We start from the raw sequence: 15,178 nt of genomic DNA on the forward strand, positions 1-15,178 counted from the left end.
CAACAGCGTAAGCCTGCACAGGTTCAGTTTCAGCCTAAAACTGAACCTGCTGATAAATACGACTGACAATGCAGTTGGTTAAATGAGGGCAAAAGCAAATAAAGGGAAGTAAACAAGGTGAGACAATGGCAGAGGGTAGGGAGCAAAAGAGGAAACTACCGAGCAAGGAACAAGGAGAGACGACCAGTCAGTTGGGTGCCACGTTACATAATTCTCTCACTGTATTGATTGCTGTGCTGATTTGGCCTCTAGCCAATATTCATAGCATTTGTAATTATTGAGCCGAAGCCCAGACGGAGTGAAAGCGCGAGAGAAAGAGACTGAGATTCTGAGGGCAGATAGACGGCAACCGTTAGAGAAGACTGCAAAGAAGCGAGAAATAGAGGTATGAGTGGAGAAAGGGTGAATAATAGCCGTGAATTTTGGGATGTAGCCAAAGTGACACCAATAAAGAGAGCAAAGAGAAAGGAAGCAGCGTCAGATAATGAAAAGACACAGAGGGAAACAGAGAGAGCATGTTTGAGAGATCATTTAATTGAGTGAGATGGAAATAGCCTAGTTGTGGGAGAGAGGAAACAAGTGTGAGCTGGGATGAGGAGATAGCGACAGATCGAGGGGAGGCGGGGGAAAAAAAGTGTGTCAGTGAGTGCAAGGCAGGTTATTCTTGCTGCTGTAATCAGTACTGTTATATAAGCTTGTAGCACTGGGCAGAACAGCCTGAAGCACTGGATCTGCAGGACAGACTGGGTTTACTGCACGCACACGGTGCGCACAGTTCGCCTTCAAACACTTTACAGTAGGAACAGAAAGTGCCTGCGGCCACATATGCTGCATATGAACCTCAACATCGTTCGCAGGTTGCTCTGAGAGTACATCTGCCTGGGAGCATTTGAAAATACACGTTTTCTCTCTGCCTCAGACCAAAATTTCAGCTTTTTCTTTTTTCTGTCTCCAAAGTGGATGAATATCAAACACCGGCTGGTTTCGTGTTTCAAGTTTTTGTCGATTCAGCATCTCAAAACCTGTCCTTCCTGACTCATGCAGGTTAGGGGTCAGAAATTTCGCACTTTTCAGGCACGGACGCCTCGTCAGTTTGATGAATTGATGTCGTTCTGTCCACAAACTTACTCTGCCACATGCGATATGTAATTACAGGAATGCATTCACACACTTTAGTTTAGTAACAGTAATCATGGAACTGCAGGTTTTAAAAAACAGCTCAACTGTCAGAGTCCTGTTTCTGTTTACTATAAATCACCAAAATCAGACCTATGACCCACTTTGATCTTTAGTCACCTGGACCAATTCCCCTGTCAGAGTGAAGATGTGCAACTATACCTTTACAGTGCAAATTTCAGTCTTTGCACAGTTTTTCTATTGTGGTAAGTAAAAGGAAATGAGAGAAATATCTCAGCGCAACTCTTTGGGTTTTGGGTCAAAACATGAAAACAGTCCAAAGTCCAAAATTTAGGCCATCAATCGCACTTTCCAAAGCCGTCCAGTGGGCCAGTTTGGAGTCTTTGCTGGGCCGAATCTGGCCCCCGAGCCTTATGTTTGACACCCCTGCTGTAAATAATCAATAAAGTTAACACTATCTTCCTCCATGCACAAATGCATGTGTTGCCTTCCTAAACCGTGTCTTTAAGAGGTCACACAGTAGAGACATGAGTCTCCTGGTCGTCACTGTAACATCATCCATCATGTGCTGGGTTAAAGTTACTGGGTCGGTCCACGCGGGAATACATGAAAGTGAGCAGGGTGTGCATTCGGACATGAAGCTGAAACATTCAGAAGCGGCAGATTAAAGGACAGAAGCCATCAATGGCTACTGCAAAATAACCAGCATGCATGTTTTCTTTGCTGTCAGATGAATAACAGAAGTAAAATTTCTAGGTCAGGACAGCAAATTCTGGCTCTAGCTGTATCAACACAGCAGAAGGGGGAGGAGCTACAATGTAATCAGCTAAAACTCTGCTGCGTCTGTTCACTGCTGCCAGATGTTGGCTATGCTATGGCTACTCTATTCACTCGGCAAGGTTTTATAACCTCAAGACCAAGAAATCAACAAGTGAGGATGTATCCGCACACGCAGTTAACTAACAGTCCCGCTCTCCCTGTTGTAATCCTTCATTTGGGGGCCTCTCCTTCCTCCCCGTCTTCCATCCTTCGCCCCCTCTGGCACTTCCTCCGTTCTATGACATCTCTCTTTCGCTCCCTCGTTTTCCATCTTTGGATAAACTATAGACGGATGAGGGGAAGGAAGCGCAGATAAAGGCATAAAACTATATTAATGAAATGAAAGAAGCACAGAGAGGGAGGAGACGGGCAAGAAGATGGAGGAGAGAAGAAGCAGGGAGGGAGACGGAGAGGTTGTGATGGAACAGATTTTCCTGATGCTGGTGAATAATTTACTTTATTCTCTCTCTCTCTCTCCCTTTTTTTTTTAAAGATATAAAGATATAATCAACTGGGGATGGGGGGGTGGGGTCTGATTAATTGCCAATTAATGTTTAACGAGGCACAGCTGTGTTCATTTAATACTAGTTTAGGCTTTGCCTCTCCCTGCACCCCCTCCCTCTTTGTTTCCCTGAAATGTGTTGCACTCTTCTTCTGCTGTTGATTCTTTGCCACAACAAGTTCAACTGGAAGGATTACCAGTGCGTTTAGCAGTCACTAAGAAAAGCAACTGATTTACCCTGTGAGTAGATGCAAAGGCACCACAATAAGCGTCAACGCACACACACGCACACACACACACACACACACACACACACACACACACAGAGCTAAAACGACCCTTCTCTGCGAAGACGCATGTACGTCTCTTTTTGTACGACTACAATACTGCTCTTTAAGAAAGACCTGCTTCCTTGCCAAGAGTTAGATCAGAAGAAGAGTGCAACTGACAAGTTGTGGTTTTCCAAAGGGTTATGTGCCACACTTTTCCTTTCCCTGTAACAGTAGCTTCCTGAAAACTAAACTGGATGACATCCAAAAGCACAGCGATGACAAGGCTTCAGGATGTCTGTTTACAGGCTTTGTGCTAAGCTAAGCAGCTGCTGCCTGCGGCCATTTACCCGACACACATGAGAGAGACATTAATCTTCAAATCCAGCTCTCGGCAAGGCCGTCGGTAAGTGCTTTTAAAGGCCATTTTTGGCACTTCTTTCAAAAAAGTTATGGAAAAGCTTGGGAGTAGTGAAAAATCCTCCAAGGAAACCTAACCCCAATCGGCTGCCGAAAGACACTTCCCAGCTTTTTAGTGGATGCTCAACTTCGACAGCAATTTCCAAAAAACTGATGGAAAACATCCTATTGAGAGTTCACTTCGTTTGAATGTTTAAAAGTTTGCAAACCTTAAATTGACAGTTAGATATAAACATAGTTGGAGACGGAGTACAGTTTTGCACCTGACAGCACAAAGACTCGTAGGATTGTTAATGTTTAAACTGTTAACTGATGACTGAAGTGATTAAAGACCACTAGTGTTCCCCTTAAATGTGTGTTATTATTGAATAAAGCAGCATTCCTGAAGTTGCTTGGCGTATAAATTGCTGGACTCCCAACCTCTGCTGTCAAAACTAAGTCATGTTTGAGTTCTTATATAGTGGTTTTCTACACTAATCACCCAATATCTTTCTATCCAACACTCACGCTGATGAGTGCATCGAGTTCAGCATCTTGTCCGAGAACACTTTGAGATGAAGCAGTCAGGGATCGACCCGCTAACCACGCGGTGAGTAGATGCTACCCTCCGAGCCACAGCCGCGCCACAGTTATGTTACAGTACTAATATTATTAATGTCCATCAACTCAGAGAGGAAGTATGCCGTGATACGCGAAGAACTCAACACATCCTGCTGTTGAACTCACTGACACTTGTGACTTTTGGATTCTTCACCATACCCTCATAACTCTGCATGTAAGAATGTACAGGGCTCATCTCGCCTCATCTCTTTCTTTCCTCTGTTCGTCTGATGCATCACACGCCTGGAGCCTCTAGCTTCTTCCCTGTGTGTCTATCTAGGAGAAACATCATCACTAGGCACTGCTCAGATTTGTAACATTTTTGTATACAGTGAACTCACTGTATTGCAGAACCCATCTGACCTGAATGCATGTAAATATTATGGCTGTGGACAACGTAGAGCCAGTAAACTACACGGGATGCAAAGTACTGCATCTGTCAGCATAGTTAAAAGTGTTGTGTTCAGTCATGTGTGTGTGTGTGTGTAGCGTACATATGTGTCTTTCTAGCCCTTTTTTCCTGTTTTGGCTCTCATTACAATCTGATACCTCTATCCATCTGTTCACAAAGGAGAGTGAGACGGAAGAAGGGAGGAGAGGTGGAAGAGTTGGCCATCACTCTTCATCCATGCCCCTCCTCTTCCTGCTTTATCTGCTTTCTGTCTTTGTCTTATAGCTCCCTACCCGCCTCCTCTCTTCTCCTCAACCTTCCCATCCCTCTCTCTAGTCCCTCCTCTCCTGCCTGTCTTTCTTCTTCTCCCCCTTTTATCTTCGGTTAGAGCCAGTATGGAGCTCAGCTTCATCTGAAAACCCAGCAGGTGTGTGGTGTGTCTAATTGTTCGTAAGTGTGTGTGAGTGTGCAAAATGTGCTTTAAAGTCTTGCGCGTGAGAGCTTTTTTTCCCCTCGCAAGTCACACTGTGCCTGTGTCTGTAGCTACTGTGTGTAGTGTGCCTGTGTGAGATATCTCGTTTCCTCAGGGGAGGCCAGGCCCATTTCCACTGTCTGCTGCAGCCAACCAACCCAGCAGTGCATCGATAATCTATTAGAGTAAAAATACACACACGCACACACACGGATAAGCTTGTTCATCTTACCTGCCACTGTTGAGAACACTCTGGATGTGTATGGACTAAGTGGGTGGCCAAATGCCTGTACCTGAAAAGCAAGCATACCACAGAGATTACAAATAATTCACACATTTCCACAGCAGCACTGGCCAATAGAAATCAGACATAGTAGAGCTGAGTAAAAAGCCACTTCACACAGACCAACACTTCCACTGCATGTTACACCCATTTGACATAAAGTAAGTAGATACTGAACTTTGCACTTATCTTAATATTTTGCATCAAATATTTGCACCCAATTCCTGCTTTGAGCAGATTATTCAGGAGAAGTATCGCTCTATCCCCTTGAACTTTTATCTCTGTGATACATCCTGGTTCTCCTCCACTGTGTCAGAAGAGCACACTTTTACACTTCTGGGAAGTGGCCAAATTGTCAAGGAAGTTGGAAACTGGGGCAGGTGGTGGACAAAGAAATAAAAATACTATTTTCATGAAGCGTGCTGGCACGTGTTGCAGTCAAGGTTGTTTGTGTTGAATGCTCTCTCCCAGAAACCTCAGCATCTTAGAGTAAAGTTACATTCCTGTCCCCCAAAATCCATGCACCTGATCACAGCCTCGGCTTTGAAAGTGTAAACTCTTAAACTGAAAATGGCGGGTTGACTCATCATCAGATAATCCTCCAAAGGAAAGTCGGATCAGTTTGAATTAATGAAGAAGACTTTGATTGGGAGATTGGCCAATCACAGACGCTGTTTCCTTGACTTTTTTTCTGTCATATTCCTGAAATAATCCTGGCAGAGACTTCTATAGTTTTATAGCATTTTTAACTAAAAAAATATTGAACTCCAAGCTGATTAATTTATTTGCCTATAGGGCTGCCACAAACGATTATTTTGATAGTCGACTAGTCACCGATTATTTTTGCGATTAGTCGACTAATCAGATCATGCATCCATTGGACATAAAACTACAGCTTATTGCACCAGCAGCATCTGCTCTTATATAACTATCATTAGCTTACAGCTTTAAGTGTTTAAGGTATGTGCTCACTAAAAGTAAAGACAAGATGATAGTTTGTTAAATTTTTATGAAATTTGCAGATTGTTTCGGTGAAGTTTAATAAACTCCTTGCTATCTAAAATATAACAGGACACTGGAGTATATTCTCGAGCATCTCAAACTTCTGATAATCAGCTGTCTGCTTGACGTTTATTCAGCTGTGTAAAAACTAACTTTAATCTCAGACAAACTGATTTACTCAGGAACAAATAAAATACTAAAAAAAAAAAAGCCAAACAATAACATTTTAAGTTATCTAAGTGACTCATATATATTTAACCTGAGTAGCGAAAGACAGCGGTGGGTTTGAAAACGATTTGTGGGGAGTCCGGTGTTCTCACGGCGCTAGTGAGCCTAGCCCCCGGCTCGCTAACGAGCTAGTGGGTAACAGATGTCTCCGAAAACGTCGGAGCGCTTTTGAAAATATGTGGTGTCCTGATAAACTGAGCAGATATTTGAGGTTTACACAGCTACATTCTCGCCTGAAAATATGTTAAACGTTTATTTTGTGACCCAGAAAGAAGAATAAGAGTAACATTAAAACTAACTAGCTGCCGCCATTGTTGGAAACTGCGCTGGGCCGCGCTATGAATTCTGGGACACAGCTGCTTCTTCTTCTTCTTCGGGGTTTAACGGTAGCTGACATCCTTGTACATGCAATGCTGCCATCTTCTGTTTCAGTCCGTTATTACACTCTTAAATCCTGCCACTTATTCCTGCGTCTTTTGTGATCTTACAAAGTTTCAAACGACGCGTCGACTATTAAATCAGTCGTCGACGATTTTGATAGTCGACGTAATCGTGACTAGTCGACAAATCGTGGCAGCCCTATTTGCCTATTATAATGCCACTGAACACAATGCAACAAATGTAACACTCAAACATACTTCAGTAGTGCGAGAAAACGAAAAACACGTTTTATTAGCCATGCCTCTCAAATCTAATGCAACTGACTAACCTTTATGAAGCGTTTCAAATCTAATTTTCAGTTGATTTTGTCAAAAAGGTCATCAAATCTTGTTTACCGTTAAAGTAACTAGTGTCGGTGTACAGAACTGCATCAGCAGGAGGTTTCTTCCTATTAAATGGGAGTTTTTCCTTCCCACTGTCGCCAACTGCCTCCTCACATGGGGTCTTGGGATGGGACTGTTGTGGGTTCTTTTCTATATAATTTTAGGTCTTTACTTTACAAAGTGCCTGACGTGACTTTTATTGAGATTTGATGCTATATAAATAAAACTGAAATGAATTGAAATGAGTGGATAATATTTTACCACTGTACCTAAAGTTGATGCTGAATGTATATTAACGAAAACACATACACACAATCATATGTCTCAACTAAAACTACAGCAGAAAATATGTACTGACATTTAGATATTTAAAAAAAGGATCTGATGTAATTCTCCATGTAAATATGAAAATACACACACACACAAACACACGCACACACAGTACTAGTCTATTGACCAGCCGTGCAGAGTGGCAGCAATTACACTTGCCAGACATACACCCACGGTTATTATATCCTCAGATATCCAAACTGCATGCACAGGCAGAGGCTCGGAGAAATAGTGATGGACAAATAACACAGGGCCAGACAAAACACATAAACAAGACACCAGCATGATGTAAGAACGTGCAATATCAGACATCACATAATTAAAGCTAAAGCCTGTTTATCGACCAGCTAAGTAGGACAGGAGGAGCTAAGCCCCAAAGATGTAGCCTGTTTACAATAACAGCCATACACAGATAATGTAACACAACACTATTCTGCTGCCAGCCTATATTTACCGTTGCCTGAGGCTGTAGCCACATAAGGAACACAAGGACGATTTTTCTCTGCCAAATTCTGGAGGTCAAATAAAGTAATAGGAAGCATTAGTTATTTCACTGCACCACAGAGAGCTTTGAACAGATACAGCCTGAGTTTCACTTTCCACAGTTTCCAAACCCCAAAGATCTGCACTGAAATAAAGGGTGAAGGCAACAAATTTGCCATGGTAGGACTAGCATGTCAAAAACTAACTCATTATACAATTTCCAGTTTATTAAAACACTTCTCAGTTAATTCAATTGGTCCTGTAGAGCTCTACAGCGACATGCAATGAAAAAAAAACTGTATGTGCGATAAATTATTTTGCATAAATAGCACTCGCGTGATGGCTTTGAAAACAGTGTTATTTTGCGAAGCCATGGTACGTCAAAACCAAATTGTTATCATATCAGTGCAATTAGCCTTAAATTCAATAACAATTCCCACAATTCCTTTGTGTTTGCTGCCAGTCCACTGGTGGCTCAGAGAAAAATGGAGCAACAGAAGAAAACGAGCCCACACAGAATATCAGATTATTTATATTGTGCAACTATTTAATACTAATAATGTGTCAGACTAGGTAACCTGGAGACTTAAATAAGTTGGAAGAAAGTTGTTTTTTAAAGAAACAATGAAACTAGTAAGAATGTCCCACAGTTTTATTACCTCTATCATTAGTGTTTAAAAAAATCCAGCAGCAACAAACAATGATTTTAACTCTCCTTAAATTAATCTGCCTACTGTCTGCATTAGGAAACTCTTAAAACCCCACAAACGCTGACTTTAACACAGCCAAAGCTCTAAATGCATTTAATTTTCAAAATAAAAATCAGTCAAGCCTTTACCAATTTCCATCTCAAAAGCACAAAACCCGAGCAATGATTTCAGGTAAACCCTAAATAATTCCATCATCTACCATTTTCTTCCTTTGGATAATCCCTGGATTCCTGCCTTTTGGAATTCCTCCACAGATTATCCCTTGCCTTTAACTACTCCAGGGGCAAGGAGCACGGGTGGAGGGGGTGGTAGTGGAGTGCAGGCTGAGAATGGCGAAGGAGGGGGTTGGGGGTGTGGGACAGCGAGTGTTGTTTTAAGAAGTTGGAAGTCTGTGAATCTTGCTGTGCTTGTAATTCCCCCTACGGACATGTTTTATACACGTCAAGGAATTCACTCCATTCCTCTGTTGTAAGCCTGCTCCTGATTCCCTAGTCTCACTTCTTTCCTTCTGCTTTCTTTCTTTTTCTTCTTTAGGGAACAGAGATACGTAGGTAAATGCACACAGCCAGGCTAGCTCCCGACATTTCCCATGATCTGCCTGACAACAGCCTGAGGGCCTGCACATGGGCACACTTACATGCCCACAATAATAGAGAATTGAGATGGCAGGAAAAAAAAGAAAGCGATAAAGGGCCCTGCGACGAATCCTTGAGGCACTCCAACCTTGTGACGCAGCAGCCGCCCCCCTTGGCTGCTAAGCCAAACTAACCAGTGGTTAGAAGCTGTTCTGCTCCGGTTTGCTTGCTGCTTTTGTTTGGCAGAAAACAATGACAATCCCCCTCTCTCTAATTTACAAGGGAGTTGGCTCATTCCTCTGGGTGGAATGTACAGTGGGAGCAGCCTGCATTTCATGCTAGGGTGGAGAGATCAGTGATTGGGGAGGTGATCATCCGGCCAGAGTGGGGCTGCTTTAAGGGAAGGGTGAGTGAGTTTAGTGGCTATTTTTAGACGACTTGTCATTTCAATCCGTGGCATGTTTCTGCGCTGTGGTCAAGGAAGGAAACACCGGTGGGGATATGTGGCCTTGCGCCGTACACGCAAATCTGTGCAACAAAGTAGAAACCTGCAAGGAACCAGTTCAGCAACCAGACAAGTTAAATAGGGAAAAAACAAGAGAATGTGAGAAACAAATGCTGAAATCCATATCCACAAAGAGAACAGCGAATAGAATCCTCACCAAACACACCTTAGACTGCGAGGACAAATCATCAAAGCTTACTGAAATCCACACAAAAACAAATGCAAACAGCCACGCAGTCACTCCATCGCCAAACCACCACCCACTCAGTTTCAGTGTCACCTCACTTAACCTGCAGTGCACTATAAGAGCTAGTAAAGATGCTGAGAGGCAGAACGGCGAGGAAGATGCACAAATGGAATAAAGGCGATCTAAGATCAGCATGTCTCACTGAGTCTGTGCAAAGCCTGAAATGAAAGGGGATGAAAGAGAGCGAAGGAAAGACAGACTTCATAGAGCATATGGGGACCTAGATTCCTTCGCCTTCCCTCATCCTTCCTGTTTCCCCTCATCTCACACACCTGGGACCATTACTCCTAGAGGAACCAACACCCAACCTAACTCTCCTTTTTTTAATTAGTTTTCTATCTTTCTTCATCCATATGCTATCATCTGTCTGTCCAATCTGCTGTCTCTTTAGACTGCCGTCAGACTGAAATAATCTTTCTCTTACACACCTGCTTCTACACCTTTCCTGCCCAATTAATGATTTGAAATTATCGCATTAACATAACGTAGTAACAGAGTATTTAAATGGTGGATAAATCTACATGTATAGCTCTCTTTGCCACATTGACTCTCTAGCTACAGTATGTTTGCATGTAGGGATTAGGCCACAGGGATGCAGTTTTAGAAAGTATGAACTATTCTCACATATTATTGCTTAACTAATTTAGGTAATTAAGTAATGGCTCAGTCACATTACAGTAAAATTACAACAGCAACGTCTTGACCACGAAGAAAAATGTGGTTGTGCGGTGGCTGCATTGACATTTTGTTGATTTTTTGCTGTTAGAGATCGACTGCAACAAGTTGTAGCAATAACTAGAAGCAGAAAAACCTCAACCTCTGGGTGACCACTTTCAATCTTTGTGCAACATGACTGTTCACCATGTGGGAGGCAACCTGTCTCGAAACACTCAGAGCCTAACTCAACCTGACTGTAATCACTCAGATAGATAGACAGGCGAAGGTTTGCAAATAACTCTGCAATACTGGACTTGAATCAATTGGTTGTATTGTGATTATTTTCCAATGTATAACAAGAGTTTAACCTTGGCAAGGTTTCCTAGTGTCTAGGGCTGTGCGATATGACCACAATCTCATATCCCGATATAAGACATCTATCCTCCTGATAACGATATAAATCACAAAAAATTTACATTTTCTGTAAATTCTGTGAATCTCGGGCAGCTCGACTTGCGTGAAGTGTTTCCAGCTGCGCGTCACGTAGCTGGAGTCGAGTGTTTTAACAGATGCATGAAACTATACATTTTTAGACATAAGTTGTAACAGCCGCCGTTTTCTTTGTGAGTATTTATTACACGGCGTGCTGCGGGGAAAAGCCTGTTCTAACGTTTGAGTCTAAGGTTTACTTTTTAGCACCTGACGGCTCTTCTTTGCTTCTCATCCGTAAATACTCTGCATACTCTTTCATGTGATTCAGTTTGTTTTGAAAAGTTTCAACAGGATCTTGAGCTTTATTCTGAAAGGCTTATGTGGAAAATAAACAAGCGGACACGCGATGGTTTTACCGTCGTTGTTGCTAACGACAACGCATAAAAACAGGCGCTTGTCCGTCCGTAGTGTGGTTATATTAAATATAAGAGAAATAGAGAACGTTAAGAAATTAATATAGCCACTACAGTGATCATCAGAACGGTGAAAAAATATTGACGTAAACAGTTTACTTTGCGACACCACGAAACAAACGATAGCGTAAAATGAAACGATAGACGTTTTTATATCGTTATATCGAACAGCCCTACTAGTGTCTATGTGAATTTGGACCTAAATTGCCATCTTGCAGGAACTACACCACTTTTTATGAAAGGATTTCCAAATTTGTGGTTTAAAGTTTTAATGTTCTGGCTTCTTTCTTAATGTGAGTAGCTAATGTGAATTTCTGTATAACTAGATGGCAACACATTTATTATTTTGCCATTTTATCACAGTTAATTGCCATATTATCACAAACACATTGCGTGTAATTGCCAACTTGGCCACCATTCAATCCCAATTAGATAGCATACTGATACTGAGTGTCTCCATGTTACTACTTTCTTGATGCACCAAAGTCCATTTGAAGATGCTAACTGAAAGTGAGCGGACAAAGACCTGATCCCTGTCTTCGAAGGAACCATTTCAAAGACAACGAGACAGGTTATTGCACATGGTCAAACGTGGTTAATTTTAGTCGTGCCGTGGCTTCAAAGCACTGTTTTCCTTAGTTTTACTGTAGTTAAAGTCTTCAAACTCTTAACACTAGATCTCAGTAAATTGCAGATTGCAGTCAACTGAATTCTGTTTTCTTATTCCTCCCAAGTAGAGCGCATAATCCTAGCTACGGTGGCCACTGTAGGACAAGCAACTCTGGGTGCCATTCATTTGTACTGAGTGCAGGCTGTCAGTCCACTATTTACCTCAGCTTTCAATGTGTCCACGTCTGTTTACTCCGGAGAACGCTCTAAAACTTCGTGAAAGGACTCTAATGTCATTCGATGAGTCAGTGAAGCTCACTTCTCTCTGGTTACACAGTGATACTGAGGTGTTTTGTTGAGGATATCCTGAACTTTTCGGTTGGTAACAGCTGCTATCTTTGCTGCTCTTAGCTGCTCTTAGCCAGAGTTGATGAAATTTTCTTTGAAATGGATCTAACATTGCTGGACACGAAACTCTAATGATATGAGAATATCATCAAACTGTTTATCAGAGGGAAAGTTTGATTTTTAAGTAAACATATTGTTAGTATATAGCCATTGTCCACTCTCAGGTGATGGGAGGGTCACAGTATATTGTGTCTTATTGTCTAATTTTATGTAAATATGTAACTGTGACAATATCAGGAATAATTAAGCATTTTTATGCATATTTTCATTTGTAAGAGCCCTGACTTTAGTTCATGCGATAAGGCTCGAACATCCCTTCTGGGATGTTAAAACACAGGTATGATCCGGTATATCTTGATTCTGAAGGTGCAGATACAAATTAAAATTTGCCTTCATACTACAGACACACCTACAAATTCTCTTATCTGCCGCCTTTGGTCTATCTCTCTGTATCTCTGTTTCTGTTTAGCTGTAACGTCCTCCATGTACAAAGAAATTAAATAATTGCAAGTTACTTTTTTGGCACAATTTACACAATGTCAAAGGCTTTTTCTTCTATATCCATTGATTGTGACAATAATCAATTTCAACTTGAACCAGGTAGGTTTGTTGAATAAAAGAATTAGACTGGCAAAGTGACATTTAAGGAATTACTATGAGGTGCTTTTTTTTTCTCGAACATGACGTGAACACCGAAAACAACACATATAGAGTGAAGTGCAAATTTGAAAGTGCGCTTCGCTTTGATGTGTGCAGCCCTGACCTCAAAAGGGACAACTCATATGCGTGTGAAGAGTATCTGACAGGGACGGAGACAGGGTAGGAAGGAATTTATAACTCACTGCGATTACACCAGTAAGCCCACATCAAAGATATCCACTTTCTTTGAACTATATATGCACACTTTAAAATGAAAAAACAAACAAACAAAAAAGTACCTTCATGAATAGCATACGCAAGTTCCCCCCGAGTGGCAAAGGAAACATACACTTAAAGCAGAGATGTGTAAATAAAAATGTAGATAACCATTTAAAACACTTTTAACCCTTTTTGTAACTTCCAAGTAAGCCAGGAGAAAAGTCAGTGTAAAGCTTTTCTGGTATATTGTGTGTGGAAATGTAACTAAGGTTGTATGTGTCACAGTTAGGACTCAAAGCCATTCTGAAAAGATGTTATAAATACAGACAAGTGTAACCTTCCACCCTCATGATTTATGATGTCCAATAACGCCTCAGCTTACTTGGTTTCATGATGGCCATTACTATGAGTTATAGTGGTGTTAATGAGAGCTAAAGCAGTGTCTACATGGATTGTACATGACTGAAAATGAATAGGTAGAAAACCACAAAAACCCAAAACATAATTAAGTCAAGAACCACATTTTCAACAGAAATTACAAATACTAAGGTGCCTCCAGTTGAATAAGTTATGCCGAAGGTAAAGATAACAAGTTTACGAGCACCAAGTAGATGTGAAAAGGAACTGCTCTTCAGATTAAATGGGCAACTTCATTTACTGTACGTAAAAGAGTTAAATGCAACAACACGATCCCAAAAAGAAACACACAGACAGAGCAGAGGTGGAGCGATGCCAAAGTGATTTCCGTGGTTGGTGCATGACTGATGAGCAAATTTTGCAAGGGTGTCAAAGAGCACACAGAAAAAAAACACAAAAAAACAAAACAAAACGTGGATAATTGCATCCTGAAACTTGAGCCTATCTAAACACTCTGGCTTCCTGTAGTCAATTATCCCTGTTGGCATCCACTTTACAGTAGGTATGGCTAGTTCAGAAAGGAAGTCTATCATTCCCCAGAAAAACCAACTGAACCAATGTCATACACAAGTTAGTCACAGGGCCAAACCCCTGAAGGGGAAGTCAATAACACTTACACTCAGTAACACGGTTACTTAGGCTCATTTTTTTTAGCAAAAACCCCCAAAAATAAACACCAACCAGACTCTCGTAAGATGTGGCCACAAATGAAAGCTACAGTAGGAAGAATAAACATGGTTTACCTTGTGTAACATGTGTGCACAGATTATTCATTGAATTATAAACACGAGTTCAGCTGAAACCCTGCAAGTGTGCTTGATTCTTAACTGTTTCAGGGGAATAGTGACAGCCAAATATGCCATTAAGATTTAATTGCTGAGCGTACAAAAGGTATGTTTTGGTGAGTGCATGTGCGAAGCTGTTTTGCGAATGAATAGTTTTTGTTTGAGCTACTAATTAGAAGATGGAATGCAGGGAAATGGAGTGGGTGGAGATGACCAAATGACGCAACAGCAGTAAATCGAGCCGAAAAGAAAAATCCCACGACTGTGTTCAATATGGTGCAGCATGTGCTGTTTAGCGGTGCTACATTTGTGGGAGAGAATATTTTTGTCGGTCCCTTACTGCTTAAACACATTTCTTCCATTGTGTATTCGTAACCTCGCCCTCCCTCTGCCTGGTTGCTAGGACACCTGCTATGAGCACGTGTAGTAGCCTGACAGTCAGGCCTAACTTTTGACCCCAAACTAAACCTTGTGACCTCAGCAGTGGTCTGAGTTCATACCGACCACCCCTACCGCTCTGTATGTGTGTGTTTTCTTGTGTCTGTGCATGACAGTCTGAGCACATCAAACTCACTAGTTACCCTGGTGTTTGAAAATTGTGTTAACCCTTAATTATGACCCAAAATGTCATTCTAAATCTAGTTAAAGGGAACTCAACCGGACAAAAACATCAGACTTTGTCAATAACACGCATAACCCATAACACATGGCCAACAACAGGGCCAAAGCGTCTTTGTGGGACACATTACTTATAGTGAAAGAGTGTCTGAAAAGCCCACTGTCCCTTGAGATTCGGTTCCCA

The 15,178-nt window shown here is 41.6% G+C and overlaps 1 protein-coding gene across 2 annotated transcripts in view; it reads right to left on the minus strand.

Moving 5' to 3' along the window:
* The window catches only part of kdm6ba (lysine (K)-specific demethylase 6B, a), a 108,079-nt gene that overhangs the window by 55,941 nt on the left and 36,960 nt on the right, over window positions 1–15,178 (minus strand). For both annotated transcript variants that reach the window (XM_076881914.1, XM_076881913.1), the window contains one exon: window positions 4,843–4,903. The gene's annotated coding sequence lies outside the window, so the exon portion shown is untranslated. The remainder of the gene's footprint in view (window positions 1–4,842; window positions 4,904–15,178) is intronic.

This window comes from Maylandia zebra, linkage group LG3 (assembly GCF_041146795.1).
Source record: "Maylandia zebra isolate NMK-2024a linkage group LG3, Mzebra_GT3a, whole genome shotgun sequence".
Classification (NCBI taxonomy): domain Eukaryota; kingdom Metazoa; phylum Chordata; class Actinopteri; order Cichliformes; family Cichlidae; genus Maylandia; species Maylandia zebra.